Here is a 24413-nt window from a genome sequence, read left to right on the forward strand (position 1 = left end):
TTCTAGATGGAGAGCCTGAAGCTAAGCAAGCTCAGCAATACATTTTTTTGAAAACTCAGGCATAAGTTACAGCAAAAGGTCTGCTTGCCTATTTGTGTCTATGTCACCATCCATCCAACTATCTACCCATCCATCCATACATACATCTGTCCATCCATCCATCCACACACACATCCATCCATCCATCATCCACACACACACACACACACATCCATCCATCCATCTATCCGTCCACACACATCCATCCAACCAACCATCCAACCATCCATCCATCCATCCATCCATCCATCCACACACATATCCATCCATCCATCCATCCATCCACACATCCATCCATCCATCCATCCATCCATCCACACACACATCCATCCACACATCCATCCACACACACATCCATCCATCCACACACACATCCACACACATCCATCCATCCATCCATCCACACACACATCCATCCACACATCCATCCATCCATCCATCCACACATCCATCCATCCATCCATCCACACACACATCCATCCATCCATCCATCCACACACACATCCATCCATCCATCCATCCACACACACATCCATCCATCCATCCATCCATCCACACACACATCCATCCATCCATCCATCCACACACATCCATCCAACTAACCATCCAAACATCCATCCATCCATCCATCCACACACACATCCATCCATCCATCCATCCACACACACATCCATCCATCCATCCATCCATCCACACATCCATCCACACATCCATCCATCCATTATCCACATATACATCCATCCATCCACCCATCCGTCCATATACATGCATCCAACCAACCATCCAACCATCCATCCATCGATGCATCCACACACACATCCATCCATCCATCCATCCATCCATCCATCCATCCACACATCCATCCATCCATCCATCCATCCGGTCAACAGGTACTGACGGCTTAGGATGCTCTGGACTTCTTGCCTTGCAGCCTGTGTAATTCCTTCTAAAGTTCTTGGTCTTCTTGGCACCATGGAATACAAAGAACCTGCATTCTGCATCGATTTGGGCTCAAGCTCTTTTTTTGCCACCTTCCAGTCATGGGCTTAATTTCAGTTTCCTCAATTACAAACTGCAATCAGCATTTTCTACCTCCTGAATCCTGCAGGGATTTAATGAAACAGCGTGTACGACCCCTGATGGAATGCCTAGAACAAAGTAGGGCCTCGATACCTGCTTGATATCTAGAAGTTCTCTGAGTGCTCCATGCCTGGGGGAGAGCACAGAGCCCTGGGTCTGCTGTCATCTGGAAATGCTCAAGGCCACCAGGAAAAGAAGTCTCTCCACTGTCCTTGCAGAAAGCCTGGCCTTTGCTCAGTTATGACCTAATCTGGGTCTGGCCAGAGTTGATGTCTTCCTTTTCCCCTCATTGTCTTGGAGGCCTCAAGTGAACTTGGCCAGGACGGTTTCCACAAGAATGATACGTTCACCCAGCAGGGCACACTGTGTGCATCCTCAACCCCCATGCTCTCTTGCCCACTATCCCGCCTGCAGCTTCTGGGGTACCTCCCCCCAGGTATCCCCACCGCTCACTCCCTAGCTTCCTACACATCACCCCATCGATTGCCACCTCCTGAAAGAGGCCATTTCTGACTCTCCACCCCCTCCCTCCCCTTACCCTTATTTTTCATCGCACTGTTGGAAATTATATGATGTACTTATCATTCCCTTTATAGTCTGTCTCATCCTAGCAGGATGCAAGCTCCGTTACTTTGTTCATCGCTGCTTTCCCAGCCCTGTCACATGGTTGGTACGTACACAGCTTTGTTGAATGAGTCACTTGATGAGAAATTGGGAAACCCTAAATTGCCCTACCCTAAAATTCACCATATTCACTGAGATCACCCACCCCTGTGCCGCAAGTGTCTAGGTGTCTGGGTCGAGATGGGATGATATGGGGCAAGGTCCTGGAAGGAGCATTAGAACGTCTCCCAAAAGCGGTGGTGTGAAGTTAAAACTCACCTAGCTACGTGTGAGGGGCTGCATACAGATTACACCTGCCCTCCTAGGAGCGGGCAGGGGAGTGACTGCACACAGGAAACTTGGGAGGCCAGCCTTGGAAGTCACACAGACCTGGGTGGCAAATCCTGACTCTACCACTTTCTAGAGGTCGGCTAGTCCCTCTCCGAGCCTCAATTTCTTTTGTATGTACAGTGGAATAAATGTATAGGTCACTTACATGTATGTTTCATTTCTCTTGGGTACCTAACAAAACAGTTGCTGGATCGTAAAGTACTCGTATGTTTAATTATTGTAACAAATTACTGTAAGAGCTAATTATAATCCTCTGGTGTTTCTTGACTACTTTTTGGCCCAGCACATGGTCTGCCTCGGTAACTATTCCACAAGCACTTAAAATAAAATGTACGTTCTTTAGTTACTGAGAGAAGAGTATTAATTTCCTGACAAATATTACGATTTTCCTTAGTTCCCCCTCTGGCTTTGTCAATTTCTGCTACACCTATTTTGAAGTTCTGTCTCTAGGTAATCCTCATTTAGGGTTAGTCTGTCTTTTCGATAACTGGCCATTTCATCATTAAGAACGACTCTGCTATGGCGCGCCTGGGTGGCTCAGTTGGCTAAGCGTCCAACTCTTGATTTCGGCTCAGGTCACGATCTCACGGTTCGTGAGATCGAATCCCAAAGCCTACTTGGGATTCTCTCTCTTTCTCTCTCTGCCTCTCTCTCTCCCTTTCTCAAAACAAATAAATAAACATTAAAAAAAAAAGAAAAGAAATGCCCTGCGAATATTTCCTATATGCCAAACACATGTCTTATGGTCTACTTTGTCAGCTTTTAATACGGCCACATCAGCTTTCTTCTGCAGTGTGTTCGTGTGGTGTACCATTTCTCAGCTTCTTACTTTCACCTTATTTGTCTTTGTATTTCCAATAAACTTCTTTGGACAGAATCTAGTGGGTCTCGCTTCTTCTTTGTGCATTCTGATAACCTCTGCTTCTAATGGAGCACCGAGCCCATGTATTTAACATAATTATAATGTTTGATAAATTGAGTTAAATCCCTCGTCTTACTATTTGTTTTCTCGTTGTAATCGTGTTATTTTTAGGATCCCATATTATCTCTTCTGTTGGCCTGTAAGCTGTATATTTTTGTTTTGTTTATTTTTAGGGGCATCTCCAGGGCTTAGAATGTGCATCCTTAATTACCATAGGCTACCTTGAGTTAATATTAGACAATTTCAAGTCCAGTGTAAGGTTTTGAAACATTACGCTTCCATGTTGCCTTCTTTCAATCCATTGTGTTCTTGTCAAACATTTCATTCCCCTGTATCATTACCCTACAGCACATAGTTATTATTTTGGATTATAATAGTCCATTTTCACAGCGTTATTGAGGCTCGCTTACACAGCATAAAACCTAGCCAGTGAAAGTGAACAACGGAATGATTTTCGGGAAATCTACAGAGTTGTTCAACCATTGCCATGATACAATTTTAGAAAATTCCCGTCACTCTGGAAAGGTGCCTGTTTCAGGCACTCACCACAGTGCCCTCCCTCTTGGCCTCAGGCAACCTCTAATGTACTTTGTGCGTCCATGGCTTTGTCTTCCCTGGACATTTCACATAAATGGAATCGTACCATATGTAGTATTCTGCATCTGACTTCTCTCACTCAGCGTCATGTTTCTGAGGTTCATCCATGTGTCACGTTCAACGAGCTTGTGTCAAAGCTCGTTCCGTTTGATCTCCGAGTCCATTGCGTGGGTATAGCGCCATTTTTGTTTACCCGTCCATCCATTGATGGGCATCTGGATTATTTCTACTATGGGGACATTATGCACATTCCTGTAGAAACCTCCATGTGGACAATTGGTTCACTTCTCTCGGGTACTATCCTAGGAGTGGAATTGTTTGTTGTCACAACGGGGGTGCGGTGGGGTAACGACATCTAGGGTGTAGAGGCCAGGGTTGCTGCTAAATCACTGGACAGCTCCCCACCACCGAGAACCATCTTGCCCAGACGGCAAAAATGCCAAAGTGACAAGTTTTGCTCTAGGCTCAGGAGGTAAGAGTGTCATGATGTATGAGCAACGTCCAGGAGGAGGCATTCTGTATTTGCAGATTCCAATCTTTTTTTTTTTTAAGTAATCTCTACACCCACCATGGGATTTGAACTCATGACCCCAAGATCAAGAGTCACATGCTCTTCCTACTGAGCCAGCCAGGCACCCTGAAGATTCCAGTCTTTGAGCTTTGATTTCCATCTGTCCTTTAAGATTCCCATTAAGTGGGGGCGCCTGGGTGGCGCAGTCGGTTAAGCGTCCGACTTCAGCCAGGTCACGATCTCGCGGTCTGTGAGTTCGAGCCCCGCGTCAGGCTCTGGGTTGATGGCTCAGAGCCTGGAGCCTGTTTCCGATTCTGTGTCTCCCTCTCTCTCTGACCCTCCCCTGTTCATGCTCTGTCTCTCTCTGTCCCAAAAATAAATAAACATTGAAAAAAAAAAAATTAAAAAAAAAAAGAAAAGATTCCCATTAAGTGGAGTGAGGAGGCATAGTCACCCCCACTGGCCAAATGGGGGACTTACAGGCTCAGGAAAGCACCGTGAGATCCCACACTTGATGATCCTGTGGTGCCTCTGCACCCGGGGACATGTGGCTGGGCTCAAAGGGGCTTGCTCCATTTGGGGGTTTGAGCTCCCTCTCTGGCCTGGTTAACTCTGAGAAGCTTCTCCTCTTCCTTGGAGATTCAATCTAGGCGAGTCTGGGGACAGCAGTGAAGGAAAAAATGGACACATCCTGCTAGGCTCCTGAGGGGAGGACAGGGGGCAGAAGGATGTCCTGGAGGGGAAAGGGAAGTCAGAGAAAGTGTTGAGGAAGCAGTTAAACACTCCCAGATCTTCTCCCCAGTTCCACGCTGTGGGGTGACTGCCCTCCCCACTCAACACGGGATGCCATGTTTATTCACTGGTGACTATGACACGGGAGTGCCTGCCCTGGAGACCTCCGAACACCAGGGAGGCTAGAACACCATCCTGAAAATAGGGGGTTAAGTGAATGTATCATCAGGGGCATTAGCAGCCAGACCTCTAGACAGGGGAATGGAAAGGTCTTCTCTGGAGAGTTGACACATCAAGTGGAAAGATCTCAGGACATCCCCCCACCCCCACCCTGATGCTTAACACTCCTCCTCACTATTGTGTCTGGCGCTTTATCGAGAACAGACAATGAAGGATCATTAGAGACATTGCCAAAAGCCTCTAATGTGAACTCAGAGACCTAAATCGGCACACAGACCACAGGAAATGGCATGGAAAAGAGAGCACGCATTAAGAAAAATCATAAAAAATTATCATAATAAAAACAAACCCCTCTGAATTCAAAGAGAGATAACAGAAGATATTGCATCCATGAAAAAAGAACATGAAGCCATAAAAAAGGAACACAGGGAATAAGAAGAGGTCTCAGGGGAAAAATATGATAGCAGAGTTATAAAACTCCATAGAAGATTGGAGAGAGAATACTGAGGACATTTCTCAAGAATGTAGAGCAAAATACATCACCGAAAATGGGAGAAGGATAAGAAAATCAGAAGGCTGGTACAGGAGTTCTAATACTCCAGTCATAGGCATTCTAGAAAGAGAAAGAAAATGGCATGTGTGGGGGGCGGGAGGGTGGAATATCAATAAAATAGTTAAGGGAAATTTCGCAAATGTTGAAAGACATAAATCTCAAGCCCAAAAGGATCCGCAAGTGCTTAGCCCCGTGTCTGAAGCCAGATTTCTATCAGGGAAGGTCAGGGGGAAATTTCAGGACATAGTGGCCCAGAGAAGAGTCTATGAACTTCCAGAGAGGTCGAAATGGAATCAGAGTGGCTTTAAAACTTCTCAGAGCAATGCTGGACACCCAAGGACAGAGGAACAAGCCTCCACAGTTTTGAAAGGAAAGTATCTCTAACCCAGAGTTCTAGGTCAGGCAAAAAATAAAATATAAAATACAACGAAATAAAATATAAAATAAAATAAAGATAGCCTTCAACATGGGAGGTCTTGAGAAATTTACCTCCAACCTCCTCCACTGGAAATTGCCAGAAGCTGTGTCTGCTGCCACAGGAGTGAGCCAGGAACAGAAAGACGTAGAGTCCAGGAAGCAGGAAATCTGACTCGAGAGAGAGGGGTCCAAGGGGCCCTCGCACTGGTGGGAGGTGGAGAGCCCAGAATGCCCCCTTCAGAGGGCACCAAGTCCCGTTCGGGCCCAGAATGCCCACTGCAGAGGGCACCGAGTCCCGTTTGGAAATGCCAGAAGGTTCCGGAGAGGCTTCTTTCGAGATGATGGAATTGATAAAAAGTCAGATGTGAATGAAAGCACATGGAAAGCTTTGGGCAATTGGCAAAGCGTTGGAGGTTTAAAAAAAAAAAAAACAGGGGCGCCTGGGTGGCGCAGTCGGTTAAGCGTCCGACTTCAGCCAGGTCACGATCTCGCGGTCCGGGAGTTCGAGCCCCGCGTCAGGCTCTGGGTTGATGGCTCAGAGCCTGGAGCCTGTTTCCGATTCTGTGTCTCCCTCTCTCTCTGCCCCTCCCCCGTTCATGCTCTGTCTCTCTCTGTCCCAAAAATAAATAAAAAACGTTGAAAAAAAAATTAAAAACAAAAAACAAAAAACAAAAACAAAACGATTAGTGATCAGTGCACAGAAAACTAAGCAAATGAAGAAATCAGAACACTGAGTGCAGAACGGTCAGCCCAAGGAATTAAAAGTGGCTGCTTCTGGAGAAGCGGTCATGCAGGAGAGAAGCGTTGGAAACGCGGCTCGTCTTAACTAACTTCTTAACCGCTGACTCTCTCAGCTAGGAGCTTGGTTGACGGATAAAAATTGGAAAGTAAAAACAATACAATTGGAATACATGTTAAAACCAGTGACATCTGAGTCAAGTCTGTCTCCGAGTTAATAATGTGACAACAGCAGGTCCCTGATTTTGACCAAGTCCTTTTAGGGATTACTTTAGGGGAAGCTGGGAGAAAGCTGTCTGGGAACTCTGAACTAATGTGAGTCTTAAGATCAGCCTTGCCCTCCAGAAGCCGGCGTTCCAGTGGGGAAGGTGGCAATAAACATGAACGAGAGAGGGGTCAGCTGACCGGCAGGTGGAGTACTTTGTGAACGGGAGTTACCAGGTGAGGCGCCATCACGAGGGGACCCCAGCGAATCCCTGGGTAGGAGGGGTTGGGGGAGGGGAAGGTGGGCAGGGGACACTGGGGGGCTGGATTCCGGTGTGCCGACTCCTGGAATGGCTGGGAGGGACAAGGGCAGCCTTGGGGATGAGCCCAAGGCTGGTCCTTGGCTGAGCGAGCCGCAGGTTATTGCTGTTGATTGAATGTTGGTATCCCTCTAAAATGTGTGATGTTGAAAACCTAAGGTGCCATGATTAGGTCACGAGAGCAGAGCCCTCCTAAATTAGTGCCCTTATAAAGAGGCCCCAGAAAGATCCCTGGCCCCTCTTCCACGTGAGGACACAGCAAGAAGTAGACAGGCTGTTGCCCAGAGGACAGCCCTCTCTGGCACCTGAGCGCACTGGCACCCGATGTCGGACTTCCAGAACTGTGGGAAAGAAACGTCTGTTGTTTCTAAGCCCCCCGGGCTGTGATGTTCTGTTACGGCAGCCTGGAAAGACTAAGACAACTAGAGAGGTCAGGAAACTGACTCCTCCTTCTTCCCAGACCCCCGAGGGGATTGCAGGGGCCTTGGGGACAGTTCCTGACGTGCCTATGGACATCTGGCCTGTGGGGTCCCTCCTTCTAGTCGCTGCTTTCTGGCCCAGCGAGGGGCACTGGACTAGGAAAGCAGCCCCCGTTCCGCTGCTCCCTCGCTGTGTGACACGGGTGAGTCCCTGCCCCTCTCTGAGCCTCAGTCTCATCTGAACAACTAGGAGGTGGGAACTGGTGAAGTCTAAGGGGTAGCTCTGGTGGTAATGCGTTGGCATCTTCAAACCCTCAAGCCTCTGGAGAAACATCCACTTCTCCGGCGATCAGAGGCTGCTTGCTATGGATCGGAACTGAGTTAGAAGGAAGAACAACACAGATAGGGCTCCTAACCTCAGGGAGCTTACGGAGGGACACAGGGACAGAACGACCGAGAGGCCATTCGGATATGTCTGTGCAGGAGGAGGGAAGCAGTGCATGTAGGTGGCCGTTTCCATCGGTGGAGCTCACGAGGCTGGGTGACCGTGGGCCACAGCGGATGGCGGTCAAGTAAACCCGAGGACGACCGAGGAGATGGGCCAGCGGGCACCCACATGGGTCGGCAGACTGGATGGTGCTTGCATCCGAGGCCCCCCAGACCAGGAGCAGCGGCTGGAAGAGGTGACCCCTTAGGATGTCCTTCAGCCCAGTGCGATTCACAGCAAGGGCGACTGTGGCTTCTCACCATGGTTTTGGACCCTGGGCACTAAGAAATCGGCTGAGTGACCTTGTGCCTCGATCTCCCTGGGCCCCGCTTACCAAGTTTGTAAAGCAAGGCCGATGGAATGCGCTTCGCAGCCTGGTTGGAAACACTGAGGCGACACGCCAGAATCGCCTGGGACACAAGGGTTCGGTAAGCGGCGGCTACTGTCAATCGGCCTCAACCTCCATTTCAGACCTTCTCCCATCCTGCCGTCCAAGACGCCCTTTTAAAAACACAGACTTCTCATGCCGCTCCCCCCTTCAAATGTTTGCCACTGTAGCTGGTGGAAGAGCAGCCCCCTCGCCGTGACCTGCACAGCCACACCGGCTGCGGTACTGTTCCTCAAATGTGCCAAACACATTCCAACCTCAGGGCCTTTGCACTTGCTGTTGCTCCCGCCTGCAACATTACTCCCCCTATCCCTACCTGGTAAACTCCGACTTAACTTTTCAAGCCTCAGCTTAGACAGTACTTCATAGTGGAGGTTCCCCCCCCCTCCCCCCCCCCCCCCCCGGGCTGCTAACCCTATTAGCAGCTCTTATAACATCCCTCACATTTCCTTTAAATCACATAGCTGTTCTTTTGTCATGCGTTTAATGCGTGTCTGCCCCACGTGACTAGGAGTTGTAAAAGGACAGGGGCCCTCTTCTTTGTTCATAAAACATGTAGCATGCCTGGTACATCGTGCTCGATGGTGCATAATAAATAGTGTATAACTGAAGTATTTTATGAATGAATGAATGAATGAACGAATAGCAATTTTTCATCCCGCTTCCTGTTTTCCCCAGGACGAGGGCCTAGGGTTGCCCTCAGGGACGCCCAGGAGGCTCAGGGGAGGAGCGTCACCTGCACGTCTATAAGGGACCCGAGGCCTCTGGAGGAGGGGCCAGCTGCGGACTGCAGCCCAGGGTGCCACGCTGGGGACCAAGATGCCTCCTGCCTGGAAATCGGCAGCCAAGGGAATGTCTGCTGTTTGTCTTCACGAGCGACCTTGGCAGAAGGGAAGAATTTGGAGTCGGAGGCCCCAGAGGATCATGGGCTCTGATGACCCAACAGGGTGAGACCCTGGGGAAGTCTTGGGAGAAGGTGAGTGTGTTTTGCATGTAGAGTAATACTTATGGTCAAATGGAGGTGCTATGGAGGATTAAAAATGAAGTTTGGTAGCATGTCACTCCAAGAGGCAGAGTCCAGGGGCACCTGGGCGGCTCAGTTGGTCAAGCGTCCGACTCTTGGTCTCGGCTCGGGTCACGATCTCACGGTTCGTGAGTTTGAGCCCCGCATCAGGCTCTGCGACGACAGTGTAGAGCCTGCTTGGGGTTCTCTCTCTCCCCCTTTCTCTCTGCCCCTCCCTCAATTGTTCTCTCTGTCTCTGTCTCTCTCCCAAAATAACTAAACTTAAAAAAATAAAAAAGAGGTAGAGTGTAATTCACCACCCCTCCGGAATCTGGGCAGGACTTGTGAGTTGCCTCCATCCGCCAAATGTGTCAGAAGTGATGTATGACTTCCTAAGAGGCTTGCAGCCTTCACTCTTGCTGACTTGGAGACGAGCTGCCACATGGGGAAGCTGGCCCTCGCCCAGCAGAGAGGCCACACGGGGAAGCTGGAGCTAGCCCGCTAGAGAGGCCGCGTGGAGGTAAACTGAGGCACCCATCTGACAGCCCCAGCCAATTGCCAGACATGTGAGGAAGCCATCTGGGACCAGCCGGCCTCCAACCGACCTGTCAGCTTGACCTTTCTTCTTGCCTAAACTTCGTCCAGCCAATACCACAGGGAGCAGAGGGGAGCCATCCCAGCTGAACTTACCCAAATTACCAAACCTTAAATCAGGAGTAATCAGGGGCTGTTGTTTCAAGCCACCGGGTCTTGGGGTGGTTTTTTTCACAGCAACAGATAATCGGTACACCTTTTTGTCGGTCTGTCTGCCTGTCTGTCGCTCTGTCTCCTTGACCAGACTTCTCTTACTCTTCCCGTCTCCTGATCACGACAGCACAAAGTATTAAGATCATGCCGCAGCATCTCGTAGACCTAGATAAAAATCTTACTCCTCCCACGTACTAGCTGTGTGACTAGAGACAGGTTTCTTAACCTCTCTGAACTTTACTGTCTTTTGCCGGGGAGATGGGGATACTCATTCGCACAGTGTGTTATTGTGGGTTATTGTGCGGCTGAAATGAGATTATAATATTCAGTGCCTGGCACATAGCAGGTGTTCAATAAATTTTATCAAGCTGCCAATAAATATTTATTAAACATCTACCAGATGTGGCCCTGATCCTGGAATCATGGGGCTGGATAAGACAGACAGGGGCTCTGCCCTCACAGAGCTTATATTCAGGCAGGAGAAACATCCACAAGGACACGGGGGTAGAGGGTCGTACAGGGTCTGGAGCATGAAGTGACAGAAAGTGACTGAGGAGACTTGTTACAAGCGGAGACTTGGAAGAGGAGGGGTCAGCCACCGGAAGTCAGGAGAAAGGGAACAGCCCCTGCAAAGGCTTGAGGTGGGTGCGGAATCGGGAACCCAGGGGGTCTGCGAGATGGGGGAGGGGTCTGCCCCGCTGGGATACAGAGATGGGGGCTGCTTTATCGCCAGCGGTGGCGCTATTGACATCCGGCCAGGTTCAAGACCGAAGCAGGGCAAACGTTCAGTTCAGGCTGGCCACGTGGCTGAGGAGGGAGGAGTCGAAGCCTCGGCTGTGCCCGCAGCGCTTCCCGTGGGTAAGCAGAGCCCGTCCCAAGGTCTCACATCCTCTGGTCCTGGCTGGCCCTGAGCTGATAATGCTGCTGCTTGAGCCCCTGGGGGGAGGCTCACTTCCTCTTCCTCTGCAGCTCGCCCCGAGCCCCAGCTGTCAGGGAGGCCACACAGGAGTGTGGGCTGGTGCGCACACGCACGCACGGACAAGCCAAGCCACAGGCGCCCCGGGCGGCCGTGGCCAGGCCCACGTCACTGCCCGGCCCGGGGGTGGGGGGTGTGGGGTTGCAGCTGCGGGAGGAAGCGCCTCGGCCGATGAGCGTGGGGAGCGGCCAGTCCCTGCCGCGGACAAAGGGGCTGGACTGAGGAGCGGTCCTCTTGCGGTTCCATCCAGCGACAAGTGCCTGTGCGGCCCCAGGACGGAGCCCTGCGGCCCCACGCGACAGCTGAGGCGATGGGCCGCAGAGGCGGGGCCGGCCTGCTGTGGGAGCCTGGGGGACTGAGAGCCAGATTTCACCCTGCATTTGGGCCTGTGTGGGCACACGCGCGCGCACACCCCTGGGGAAGGCAAATCCCGACATAACCTGCGCCGTTATGAATCAGACGGAGGGACACGCAGGCACACAGACGCACGGACGTGTGGCACCGGCGCGGACACGTCCAGCAGCAGGACGCTGTCCCCTGGGAGGATGCGGCAGGCCACCGTGCGCGGCCAGCCCCACTCCGCACACCCAGCGCCCGCGCCTCACGGCAAACATGCGAAGCTCAGGCGCATCCACGGATGCCCCTGCCCGCACCTCCCAGGGAATTGCACCAGAGCAGAGAAGCACCGGCTCCCCGCCAGCCCACTGCCCGGCAGCGGACTAATTAAGCCTTCGCAGGAGGCTGGCATTTTCCTGGCATCCTGCTGCCCGAGCAGCTGCCGGCCCTAGTGGCCTTTGTGATGGGCCCCAGGGGGGCACCTGGTCCGGCCTCTCTTTCCCTCCTCCTTCTCTAGCCCCTAGAATGACTCCCCACCTCGCTGTCCTACAGGATCCTTCTTGGGCTGGTGGCCCACTTGTGTGGGTGCCAGGATGAAACTCATGCAGGAATTTGAGGCCTGGATCAAGAGATTGCCAAGGAATTCCCGGTTCCCCGATTGAAGGACGCTTGAAGGACTTCGATCAGCGACGGACCTGAGTGGTCCATGCCGCCAGCCGCTTACTGCCTAGTGGGAGGGCTAAACTCAGTCCCTTTGGCCTGAGGGAAGCTCAGTTTCCCCTACTTGCCGTCCGGGGCTTGGGTCCTCAGCTGTCCCCCTGCACACGTGGGCCTCTCTGCCACTCTGACCTTCTGGCTCTTCTTCCGACCCACCAAACTCATGCCTGCCTCAGGGCCTTTGCACCTACTCCGTTCTGTCTGAAACCCGCCCCCCCCCCCCGCCCCCACCTCGCCCACGTCTTTGCCTGGCTCCCTCCTTCTCACCATTCAGACCTCCGCTCACATGTCACCTCCTCAGAGTGGCCTGTCCTGATCTGCCTAGCTAAAATATCTCCTCCAAGTGGGCCCTCAATCCTGGCTACTTGACAGAATCACCTGGGGAGCTTTAGAAACTTATCCGATGTCAGGCCCTGTGTAAGCTATCAAGTAAGAATCTCCAGGGTGTGGGTCCCCGGGGCCAGGGTTTTAAAAAAGTCCCCGTGTTCTAATGTGCATCCAGGACTGAGAACTCTTGGCCTGGAGACGTTGCAGTTAGTAAGACGAACGGCTGCGTTTTGCATCCCCTCAGGCCCCGCTCCTCATTGCTGCTGTTTATTGAGCGCCAACTATATGCCAGGCCTGCCGTGGACGTATTCAGTAGGGTCTCAGCACACACTTGCACAGTACTGCCTCCCCAGAGTACTGTTCAAAGGGCTCCGCACAGTACCATGCATCCCTCCCCCCAGTGGCTCTATGATGTGGGAATTCTCATTATCCCCATTTGATGGGCGAGGAAACTGAGGCCCAGAGGGAGAATGCAACCTACCCCCAGGTCATGCAGCTGGCAAACAGTCTAGAACGGGGACTGTAACGCAAGCGGCAGGGTTCCAGAGCCTGGCTCTTAGCCCTGACCCTGTTATGTTTCGCTGCCACTTGTTTTGTTTAGTCCTCAAACCACTTTGTGACACGACAATTTAAAGATGAGGAAACTATGCCTCAGGGACTCAGGAGATTGACCGAGGTCACCCGCAGCCAGGATTCCAACCCAGGTCAGTCTGAGCCTAGAGTATGGGGTGCAGGCTCCAGGGTGGGGCCACCTGCACAACCCTTTTTCCCCCACCTCCCAGAAACCAGCCTTAGGGGCAGTGAGGCCCATGGGAGATCGGAGCCAACTCGTAATAGCTGACATAGACATCGTAGCTGTTATTACTGTTTGACATACGTTGGTTCATGTGACCCTCCCTTTACAGAAGAGGAAACAGGTGCATGGAGAGTTAAGAGTTGGGCCCAGGGTGCCACGGCTGGTCGGCGTGCAGCTGAGACTTGCGTTCCGGGCAGGCTGGTTCCAGCCTGCCTGCTCTTAACCCCTACGCCGTAATCCCCTTGCCTATTTAAGCTGCTAAAAACTCACTCGTCTCCTCTACGAAATGGGTACCACGAGTGCCCACCTCGATCGGAAAATGGGAGGAGCGGACGAGAGCACAAAGGTGTGGCGGGGCCCAGGCACAGGGACCTCGCACGAGCAATGCGGCGGGAGAGGTCGCTGCACAGAGTGACAGAGCCACACCTGCAGCAATGACCTTGGAGTCTCGCCCACCGTCAGGGCTGAACTAGTACGGGCCATGGATGCAGCTGGTGACGTTTGGAGGCCTCCAGTCCGCGGTTGCCCCAGAGAGGCAGGGGGCCTCTGCAGCCCCTGGGGACCCTGAGGGATGGGGGAAGGTTCCGCAAAAGAAGTCACACTGGAGCTCAACACGGTCATCTTCAAACGCCCGGAAAGCCCCTGCGTGCGTCACCGCTGACCGTCTGTTGACGAGCGATTGCTACTGTGGCTGCGTGCTCTGGGGTGAGGTTTACAGCAGAGCAGCAAACAGCAGGCGGCAGGGGTGGTGGAGACGGGACAGGGAGAGGGCTGGGAGCCCTGAGGCTCCTCACAAGCACGTCCTGGAAACGCCGGCTCCATTTCCCGGGACCCTGTGAAAATCCGTCCCTGGAACGGGCCGTCCTGGGATTAAAGACTTCTTCGTGAGTGTCTGTGATGTTCTCCCCGTGTGCGCAGTAGCATCGAAATCTGTGAGCGTCATCAAAGACGTCCTGTCTGGAGGGTGTGAAGGCAGCCTTTAGAAGGTTCTAGCCGTCTCTCCCGGCCCCGGACCCTGTGGCACCTCACCAGGGGTGCTGTTCATCACTCTAGCCCTTCGGAGAGATCTCCAAATGCGCGGACAACCGTGTGCCGAGGGCCCCTCCAGGGCCGTTGTGCCCCCCAAAGATGTCACAGGACTTAGCAAACAAGGGCACCGCGCCTCACATGTGCCATATTTTCTCCCGTGTTCCTGCCTTTGGACCGGCTGTTCCCTTTGCTGTGCAGCCAGCCTGGCGAATTTCTCCTGGTCCCCCCCAAGACTCAGCTCAAGCATTCCTTGTTTTGTGAAACCTTCCCCTGTCCTTCTTCCACCCGCAGCCCCGCAAAGGCCCTGTGCGCCCCCCCCCCACCCCTGCTCTGAGTTCTCCCACCAGAAGCGGGGCTGGACCTCCTTCGTTCTCTTCCTCCCTGTCTGCTTCCCGAGATCCACTTTGGGGCCATCATAAAGCAGCTTATGCTCCAGAGAAGCGGTTCCCAAAGTCCCTGACCCAGCAGCATCCTCCTCGGCATCCCCGGGGACCCTGCTGGACACGCAGATCCTCAGCCTCGCTCCAGACCTACTGAATCAGAGACTCCGGAGGGGGGCCCAGCAGTCTTTCAAGCAGCCCCCTGGGCTTCTGACTTACGCACGCTTAAGTTTGCGAACCGTGGCGGTAGGGAGATAGGGCGAATTCACGAATGTCTGATCCAGAACAAATAAGATAGCAACCACAACAGACGGCACCCGGAGGACTGTGTGTCAGACTCAGGCTAGCACTTGACCTGCATTAATTCTCCACAGCAACGTGTGAGGACCGTATTAATATACCCATTATGGGGAAGACGAAACAAGGGCTCAGACGGTCACTCCCTTTGTCGAAACAACGACTAAGCGGGGTGGATGGATCCCAGTTGCAAACCAACCGCGGCTGGCCCCTCTGGCTACAGACCCCGTGTGGTACCTGCAGAGAGTGTCACTTGGGGGTTTAAAAGAGGGAGAAACTACACTGAGGTCAGGTTTTCCCTAAATTTTGTCTTTTCAAAATAGAATTAAAAAAATCAAATAGGGGGGCACCTGGGTGGCTCAGTCGGTTAAGCGTCCGACTTCAGCTCAGGGCACGATCTCACGGTTCGTGAGTTCGAGCCCCGCGTCGGGCTCTGTGCTGACAGCTCAGGGCCTGGAGCCTGCTTGGGATTCTGTGTCTCTGTCTTTCTCTGCCCCTCCCCCGCTCATGCCCTGTCTCTCTCTCTCTCTCTCTCTCTGTCTCTCAAAAGTAAATAAACACTAAAAAAAAAAAAAAAAAAAAAAAAAAAAAAGATTAAATAGTGCATCTTTTTAAAATAAAAAAAAAGCAAATTCTTGATCCCTCTTACCCATCTCTCATCCCAGCTCTCAGAAGCAACTACTCTTGACTCTTTTGGTTGCTTTTTGGGGTATTTACTTCCATACTTTAAAATATTTGCATCATGTATTATCTCTTGATTCGTCCCTATTAGACGCCCCTCCCCCCTTGACTTATGCTGGATAAGGACTTTTGCTCACATACACCCCTGTCCCAGGACCCCTCCTGCCCTTGCCCCGACACCTCTAGGAGGCCTTATTTATTTGTTTGTTTAATTTTAGAGAGAGAGCGGGGGGAAGGGGCAGAGAGAGAAGGCAAGAAAGAGAATTTTTTTTTTAATGTTTATTTATTTATTTTGAGAGAGAGAGAGAGAGAGCAGGGCCAAGCAGGCTGCCAGCACGGAGCCCCACGCAGCGCTCGATCTCACAACCCTGGGATCACAACCTGAGCCGAAATCAAGAGGGCTGACGCTCAACAGACTGAGCCACCCAGGTGCCTCCTAGGAGGTCTCATTTACATCGTAAGCATTAGAGATTTGTACACTTCTTTTGACAGTTTTCCTTCCAGTAATAGTAAAGCTAGTTGAGGACAGGGCCTGTTTCTCTAATTGCCCAGAGGTACTCTAACTAAGGGCAGCTCTGATCCCCTTTTCCCCTCTGACATTGCCACCAATATAATTAATCCCCATTAATATGGACTAAAACCCACAGAGCCGTGTTTGATCATTGTGATCAAATAAATACTACTCCCTGCTGAACCAAGTAGAGTTTTATGGTCATATTTCCTTTCTTGGACTTTTTGCTTTTTCCTAAGGCTAATAATTGTTGTAGCCCTTGCTTCTTGGCCCCTGTGGTGCCCCTTTTCTTAGTTTGCCTCCTTACGGAATGCTCTAGAATTATCTTGAGTTCCATTATTCCACAGTATGTTCTCCCTGAAGATTCCCCAGTTCCTGAGCTCTTCTGGTGACTGTATGAGCCACCCCAGCATCTTCCGCAAATCCATATGATCAATTTAGATCGTATTCAACTTTAAGTAGCTTAAAGAAGAGAAGTTCCCGGTTGCTTGTTTGGTTTTGGTTTTTCTCGAGTCACAAAAATCTAGACGCAAATCCGGGACAGGCACAGAAGATCCACGGTCATCAAAGATCCAGGCTCTTTCCACCTTGTTGCTCCACTACCCTTAATACAGAGCTCCCAACTCACGGTTCAAGATGGCTGCTTGAGCTCCGAACATCATGTCTGCATTCCAGCCATTAGAAAGAAGGCCTCTTTCACTCTATGTCAAGACACTTCCTGAAAGTGGCACCCTCCATTTCTGGTCACACTCCCATGTTTCCAACTTAGCCACATGGCTACATACCTAGTTGGGAGGGAAGTTGGGAAATGTAGTCTTTATTCTGAGTGGTTACATGCCCAACAGAAAAATTGAAGTTCTGAGTTTAGGTAAGAGAAAGAAAATTGAGAGTGGGCACACCTGGAAGGCTTGGCCATACTTTTTTTTTTTTTCTTCTCCCCTAAACATCTGAGCTGTCATTCTAGTCCTCCTACCGTTGCAGAAAACACACAGCAGCCCCATCCTGCCTCCCCAGCATCATCTCTCCTCTTTTTGTGCTCTGGACATCCCAGACTCCTCCTTGCCTTGGGGCCCTCCCACACACTGTGCCTGGGCTGGTGGTGTCTCCCTGAGAGCCCACCCCATCCCTGATGTGACAAGCTCCTACTTCCCCCCAGTTCTCAGGTGAGGTGACAGCTCCTTGGAGATCCCCACCAGGTCAGAGCCGGCCAGGCTGTCCCGCAGCCTCCGGGGCAACCTTTGCAACTCTAATTAGATACTGACTCGGGTGATTATGCTCACTTACTGTCGCCCTTGCTAGGCTGTGAGCTCCTGGAGACAGGACCACCTCTGTCATGCCCTTCAGCCCGACACACAATAAACCTTTGTGGCATGAACAAAACCTATTCCTAGAAAGCCCTCCTCCTGAATCGCATGTCTGAAACTTCCTACCCTTCTGGAATCAACTAAAATGTCCCCTCTTCCAGGAAGCCTCCCCGTGCTCCCTCTGAGACAAATAGCCCTCCTTCCCGAATGCCCCCAGACCTCTTAGTCACGGTCACTCTCTGCCACACGGCACTGACTTTGGGGAGGTTCCCCTGTGAACGTGTGAGGACCCACACGTGATTCTTCTGTGTCTCTCGCACACACGTTCAAGGACAACCTGGGAGATTCTCCGGTCCTTCGCAGAACTGCTGGCCCAGAAGCAGGACTCCTGATGTGGCCTCTGGCTCACCTCATGTGACACCTGGCAATGGCCTCACTTTCCCCCACCTGGGCTTTCTGGGTCCTTCCCTAGCTGACATTCTCTGCTTTGCCCGCCCCCCCCCCCCCATGCTGCGTGCAGCTCAGGGGATGCTGACCTTGACCCAGCAGGCCTCCCTCCACGGGTGATGCATTCAGGTTCCTCGGGGTTTTGTTTTCCAGCTAGAGATCAAAGGAATGGACACTAGGCTCACAGGCAAAACAAAACAGAACAAACCTACCGGAGTGGAGAAACTTTTATTAACTTAACAGCTGGCCCCAGAGTGCCCCATAGGGGGAAATGTAACACCGTTGGGAAAAAAAAATATTTTGACAAGTGCCGGCGAGGAAGGTAAGAACTCCACCAGGGGCCAAAGCCTCAGAGCAAGGGAGGACACTCCCCTGGGAGAAGGAAGACGTCACAGCTCCCGGGACATCGAGGACAGCAGCAGGGAGACCCCGCAAAGAATAGTAGAATCGGAACTTAATATTTATGGATTCCCGGGTCTGCACTAAGCAATGTGTATACTTTGTGCTTCACAGAGTGCGGCGATCGAGGCGGTTGATTGCAAAACTGAACAGAAGGAAGAGAAAAGGGGAGAAAGAAAGAAAAGGGAGGCAGGGCGGAGAACAGTCGGAAAGTTCAGAAAAGAAGAGACGAGGAAAGCATGTCTGGCTAGCTGAGGCCGGGCAGGCAATCTACTGCAAGGTGTATTAGCCGTGTAGAAGGCACTCGGCCTCTGGACAAGGGAGGTCAGAGGTAACAGTGGCTCAGATTAGGCAGGAATCTCTTTCTTTCCTGGGAAGTCGCTGAAATGTCCTGGAGGCTCTGCTCTGTGAATTTCTCAGTCCCTCAGCACGTGACGCATGAGGGTTTACTGGCACGTGGGCATCGCAGCCGGCGGGAAGGGACGCAGGGGAGGGGAGTTCTGTGTCTTCCCTGAAGGGTTGCTCCCTGGAAGGTGCACACATCCCTTCTGCTCACACCCCGTCCTCCGGAGCCTGCTCGCCCATCACACCTGTTGCGAGGGGGGCTGGGCGGCCCAGCCGAATGTTCTGTTACTACAGGAGCCACAAATGTCTGCCGCACACAGAGATCGGGGCGGGGGTTGCAAATAGGACTAGTGGGAAGCCTGGGGCATTCGGCTCGGAAAGCTGGTAGGAGCCAACAGTGGCCGTGGGGCAGGACCCACAGCCCCGGCCATGCTAAGCGACAGGCTGGCTAGGGCATGTCCCCACTGCCACCCCAGGGGAGGAGTGCACATCTGTTCCTACATCTTTGCATCAGGATCCGGGGGGGGGGGGGGGGGGGGGGGGGGGAGGCATTCCAGGATCCAGCTGGTGGAGGCAAAGTCGTGAGCCCCGGGGCCTCCCGCGCCACGGGGACGGAGGATTCCTCCCCACGTGTCCACCATGCATGGGATGCCGGTGCGCCCTTCTCATGGCCACCCTTTGAGATGAGAACAATGACACATCCCATAGGACGTGAAGGGTAACATTCACTGGCCCCGCCGCCGGACTTCCTGTGAGCGAGGCATTGCTCTAAGTGCTTTCCAACGATCAACCCTTTTAATTTGTCTTGGCCCCAGAACACCCATCTAGGGCAGGCACCTCCGTACCCCTCCCTTACAGCGACACTGGGAGGCAAGGAAGGTGCTCCCGTTTGGGCAGCTGGTAAGTAGCAACAAAGCTGGGATCGCAACCCGGGCCCGGGCAGTCTGGCTCCAAATCCGCGCTGGTGACCCTTGCGCTGCGCGGTCCGCGCAAGGGAGGAGCAGCGGGGAAAGGCGTGGGGCTGCGAGTTCCGGGATGAGACTCACCCCACCCCGCCCCCCACCCCCACCCCCACCCCCACCCCCCCAGGTTTTCCAAACAATATTCAGGAGAAGATGCTGGATTCGTCTTTCGTAAATGTGCGGTGTTGCTGCTGTTCTCCGGATCAAGCCAATTTCACGGCAGGGTGAGTGAGGGACGGGTTCCGAGGCGGCACTTGCAGGAAGTGGGGGCGGGGGTGGGGCGGGGAGGGAGAGCATCCCGGCGCCCGCTCCCCCTGGGAATTAGCCGAAGCGTAGGGGGAACCCCGGAACTGCATCAGGTCTCCGAACAAAGGACGTAAAGACCACCTCATTTAGGCCCGCTGAGCCACCCAAACTCTAGAGCAGCAAGCGAGCGGCTCGGCTTCCTGCCCGGCTGCACACACAGCCACCTGCCGCCGCTTCCATGTCAGCTGCTGCCTGGGAACCGGATTTACGGATTTGAATTTCACCTGACCCCGTCCTGACCCCATGTTCCGACAGGTGCTCCAAGCAGGCTGCAGCCACGGAGCAGAAAGCCGAGAGAGAGAAAACAGCTGCGAGAGCCTTCTGTGTGCCATCTGTCCCCAGATTCACCCCGAGCATCCCAGGACGTACCCTAGGCTGCTGGGCCCTGCGCCTCCCGAGAGTAACCTCGAGAGTAAGTGGGAAAACCCTTGGGGAGCCCAATGGGGAGACATTGCTGGAACCCGCTCCGAGCACCCCGCACCCCAGGCCGTGGCGGATTGACGCTCGCTGGAACAGGTGAGTCAGAGGTCCCCAGGGGCCTGCCGTCTACCCACACACCCACCCACACCGCCCCCCCGTCCCCCGCATCAAGAAGGCCCAAAGTTGCCACTTGACTGAGTCACCAGGGCTGAGGGGGTCCTCCTCTTCTGCAAGCAGCAAGAGATTCATCCTCTCGAAACTCAAAGGCCAAGAGAGTTTCGTTATTAGTAATACATGGTACTCATTATCGTCATTATCGTTATTGTTAGTCGGCCGTCATTGCTTAGTATTTCCAGAACCAAAAACTATATTAGGCACTTGACATTTGCTACCTTCGACCCTCCCCCGGTGCCTGAGGTGGGGACCCCGCACCCATCCTGCAGATGGAGAAATGGAGGGCCGGGAAGATGAACCGATGGCCCTGCCTGTCACAAAAGGGAGACTCTGCCCCGTGCTGGACAGAGAGCAACTCCAACGAGGTCCCCTTACCTTGGTCTCCAGAAGGCACGCTGCGGCGGGGGGGGGGGGGGGGGGGGGGGGTTCTCACTGGGTCCCGGGACCGATTCCCAGCAGCCTGCTGCCCCCGGGGAACTCCCTGCCCGCTGCCCAGCTGCAGGGGTGCACCTGAGAAGCTGTTTTTGTACTGTGTCTTTATTGACGTGGGTAACTGAGGGCGCAAAGAATGGGTGGCTAGCCCAGGGGAGCCAGCTCACTTCGGGACAGGGACCTATGTTTTCTTTCATAAAAATACGAGCCGTGAGACAAAGTGTCTGGTTAACAAGGGGTGCGATCTGGGTCTGTAGGGGCCTGTGGAATCGGAGCCAGCCTGGACACCACATAAGGTAAAATTAGCAACGTTCTCTGGTGCGCCCCCTCTCCCCACAGACCAGCAGACTCCTGCTTGCGTGCCTTGGACCAAAATTGCAGGGAGGAAAGAAGCCACAAGGGCACAGAGTAAGTAAGTGGACAGAAGAAGGAGAAGGAGAAGGGAAGGAGGAGGAGGAGGAGATGGAGGAGGGGGAGGAGGAGGGGGAGGAGAAGGAGGAGCTGAGTCCCAGCCAGAGGAAGAGCCTGTTCCCCCATTCCCTCGAAGCTAGGCTGGCCTCGAGACAACAGAATCTGGCTGGAGTGAGCTGCGTGCGTGAGTTTAGGAGCCCGGGCCTTGAGAGGCCTTTCAGCTTCTGCCTCTGCCCTCCTGGGACTCTGTCCGGAGCCCACCACGTACAGAAGCCCGGGCTGGCCTCCTGGAGGATTAGAGACCACGCAGAGGGCGTGGCACCCAGCCCACGGCCAGCACCACCGCCGGCCGCATGAGTGAGCGCCCAGGCCCTTCCAACCCCGCCGATCTCGCAGCCAACTACAGCCACGTGTGTGAGCCCAGAAGACACAGCAGAGAAACCCCCCCAGACGATCATGGGATATCCCAGATCATTTTTTTAAATCACTAAATCGGGGCAAGGTTTTTTACGTGGATAAACTGATAGTTACAGACATCAGCACTGGTGTCTGGGCGGTTTTCCGTAATCCAGAGCTAATTCATGGGCGCTGGTGGCTGGAAGGACAGTGACGGGATGGTCACTGGGAATTGGCCCAACTTGGAGGCTGGAGGAAGGGGACCTGTTGTATTGTGGCAGAACAATTCCAAGACTATCACCTACAGATGCTTGGAAGATAGGAAATGTACCAAATGACCCTAGCTGGCTGACCCGGGAGCTTGCCAGGCAGAATGTGGAGACAGCCAGTGGACTTCCTTTGCCGTGTGCAATAATAGGTAGACGAAAGAAACGAGCTTAAAAGAGCTCCATTCGGTTTAGAGGTAATAGGAAACCAGCAAGAACACACTGAGTTGAAAAATAAAACCGTTTCTTATCCCGAGTCTGTCCTGGCAAAGGATTCTCAGAGTACAAAATGGCCTCAGGGTAAACATAAAAGCAATTTATGTGGCCGTAAGACCCTTTATTAAGACCTCAAAATGATTTAAAGCAGTGCCTTGTAGTCTTCTCAGCTGTAGAGAAGAGTTTGTAAGAATCTTACAAGTGCTGAACAATGGCACACCCAAGGTAGAGAGAGATCTGTCTCAAAAAAAAAAACCCAAAAAGATGTGGCTTTCAGGGCCTTGAGCATCCCCAGATATGATTCATAAGAAGCCCATAACATTTGAGAGAATTGTATTAACCAGAGCACCACGAGTTTGGACTAAAAGGGACTGAAACAGTTCAAAATGAAAAGAGCCCTCTGAATTTTACAAATGGGAAGCAGGGCAAGAAGGCTATTCTGTGCAAGTATTTCTTCTGGAAAAGGAGAATCTCCCAGGCAGCAGAGCCCAGAGCCCAAAGGGCAGAGCCAAGAGTGTAAGGGACCCATGGGCTCAGGGCCACCTCCAGGGGCAGAGTCAGGCCCGAATCAAGGAGTGTCTTCCATCCCCAGAGCAGAGAAGGTTGACCACAAGCACCTGCAGGGGCCTGGGTGGCTCAGTCGGTTGAGCATCTGACTTCGGCTCAGGTCATGATCTCACAGCTTGTGGGTTTGAGCCCCATGTCAGGCTCTGTGTTGACAGTTCGGAGCCTGGAGTCTGCTTCTGATTCTGTCTCTCTCACTCTGCCCCTCCCCAACTCGTGCCCCGTCTCTCAAAAATAAATAAATGTTTAAAAAAACTAAACAAAACAAAACAAAAAACAGATTTCAGAATTGTGATGGACCAGCGATCGTCACGCATCTACTGGGCCTCTCTTTTAAAAATGAAATCGTTGGGGTGCCTGGCTGGCTCAGTCGGTTGGGCGTCCGACTTTGGCTCAGGTCATGACCCTTGAGCCTGCCATGCCATGAAGAAGTCTGGGCTGAAAGACCGTGTGGAGAGAGGAGGAGCCAGCGACACAGCCGTCCCAGCTGGGCCCAGGCCCCAGCTGACCTTCTACTGAACACAGACCCAGCCAGCAGTGGTACTCCCCCGTCAATTACAGAATCGGGGAAAAATAAATCGTCGTTCTAAGCTACCAAGACGCGGTGTGGTTTGTTACGCAGCAGAGTCTGACTAAAACAATCGCCTCAGTGCTCTGGCAGCCCGCGGTGGCTGGGCTGCAGGCTCCCACTGTGGCCCAGCCAGGAGGGGGATCTCAGGAACCGGGCTCGCCGAAGGTCGGGAGCCTGGGGCTCGCTCATTGCTCCTGGTCTAACGTAAAAAAGAGAGAGAGAAACACCAATTCTGGGTTTTCCAGTGGGAACCAGACATTTTTTTTTTTTTTTCCAATGAAGCGATTTTGTAGCGTTTTGCTTGTACCCAGCCCTCTGAGACGGTGGAGACCAATTCCAAAAATAATCATGCACCTTGCCAAATGGCAACAGCTGAATTTCCTGTCAGTCTGGGTTTCTGTGATGAAAATTAATTCATTTAATAGAGAAGACTGGCAGAGAAGGGGGAAACTGGGCATTCTAGGCAGAGAAAAAGCTTTCAGCCAAAGCTCAGAGATGTGGGGTCGGTGAGACTTGTACGTAGGTGTAAGTAAACAGGTTCCCGATCAACAAGGCGCTTAGGCCAGGGCTTCCTAACCTTCGTGGTGCATCAGAATCACTTAGACGGTTTGTTGAAAACCCAGACTGCTCAGAGTTTTTGACTGAGCAGGTCTCGGTGGTGGGAGAAGGGCAAGAATTTGCTTTTCTGACAAGTTCCTAAGTGATCCTGCTGATGCTGGTCAAGCGGGTACCACCCTTTGAGAACCACTGGCCCCCTAAACAAAAGGGGGAGGAGGTGGGTGGGTATGGTGACTGAAGGGTGGCCTCAATGATGCCATCAGGAACCCAGAATCCCAATCTGGCTTCTTGGACATCCTTA

The sequence above is a fragment of the Leopardus geoffroyi genome, chromosome D1 (assembly GCF_018350155.1).
Source record: "Leopardus geoffroyi isolate Oge1 chromosome D1, O.geoffroyi_Oge1_pat1.0, whole genome shotgun sequence".
NCBI classification, from domain to species: Eukaryota; Metazoa; Chordata; class Mammalia; order Carnivora; family Felidae; genus Leopardus; species Leopardus geoffroyi.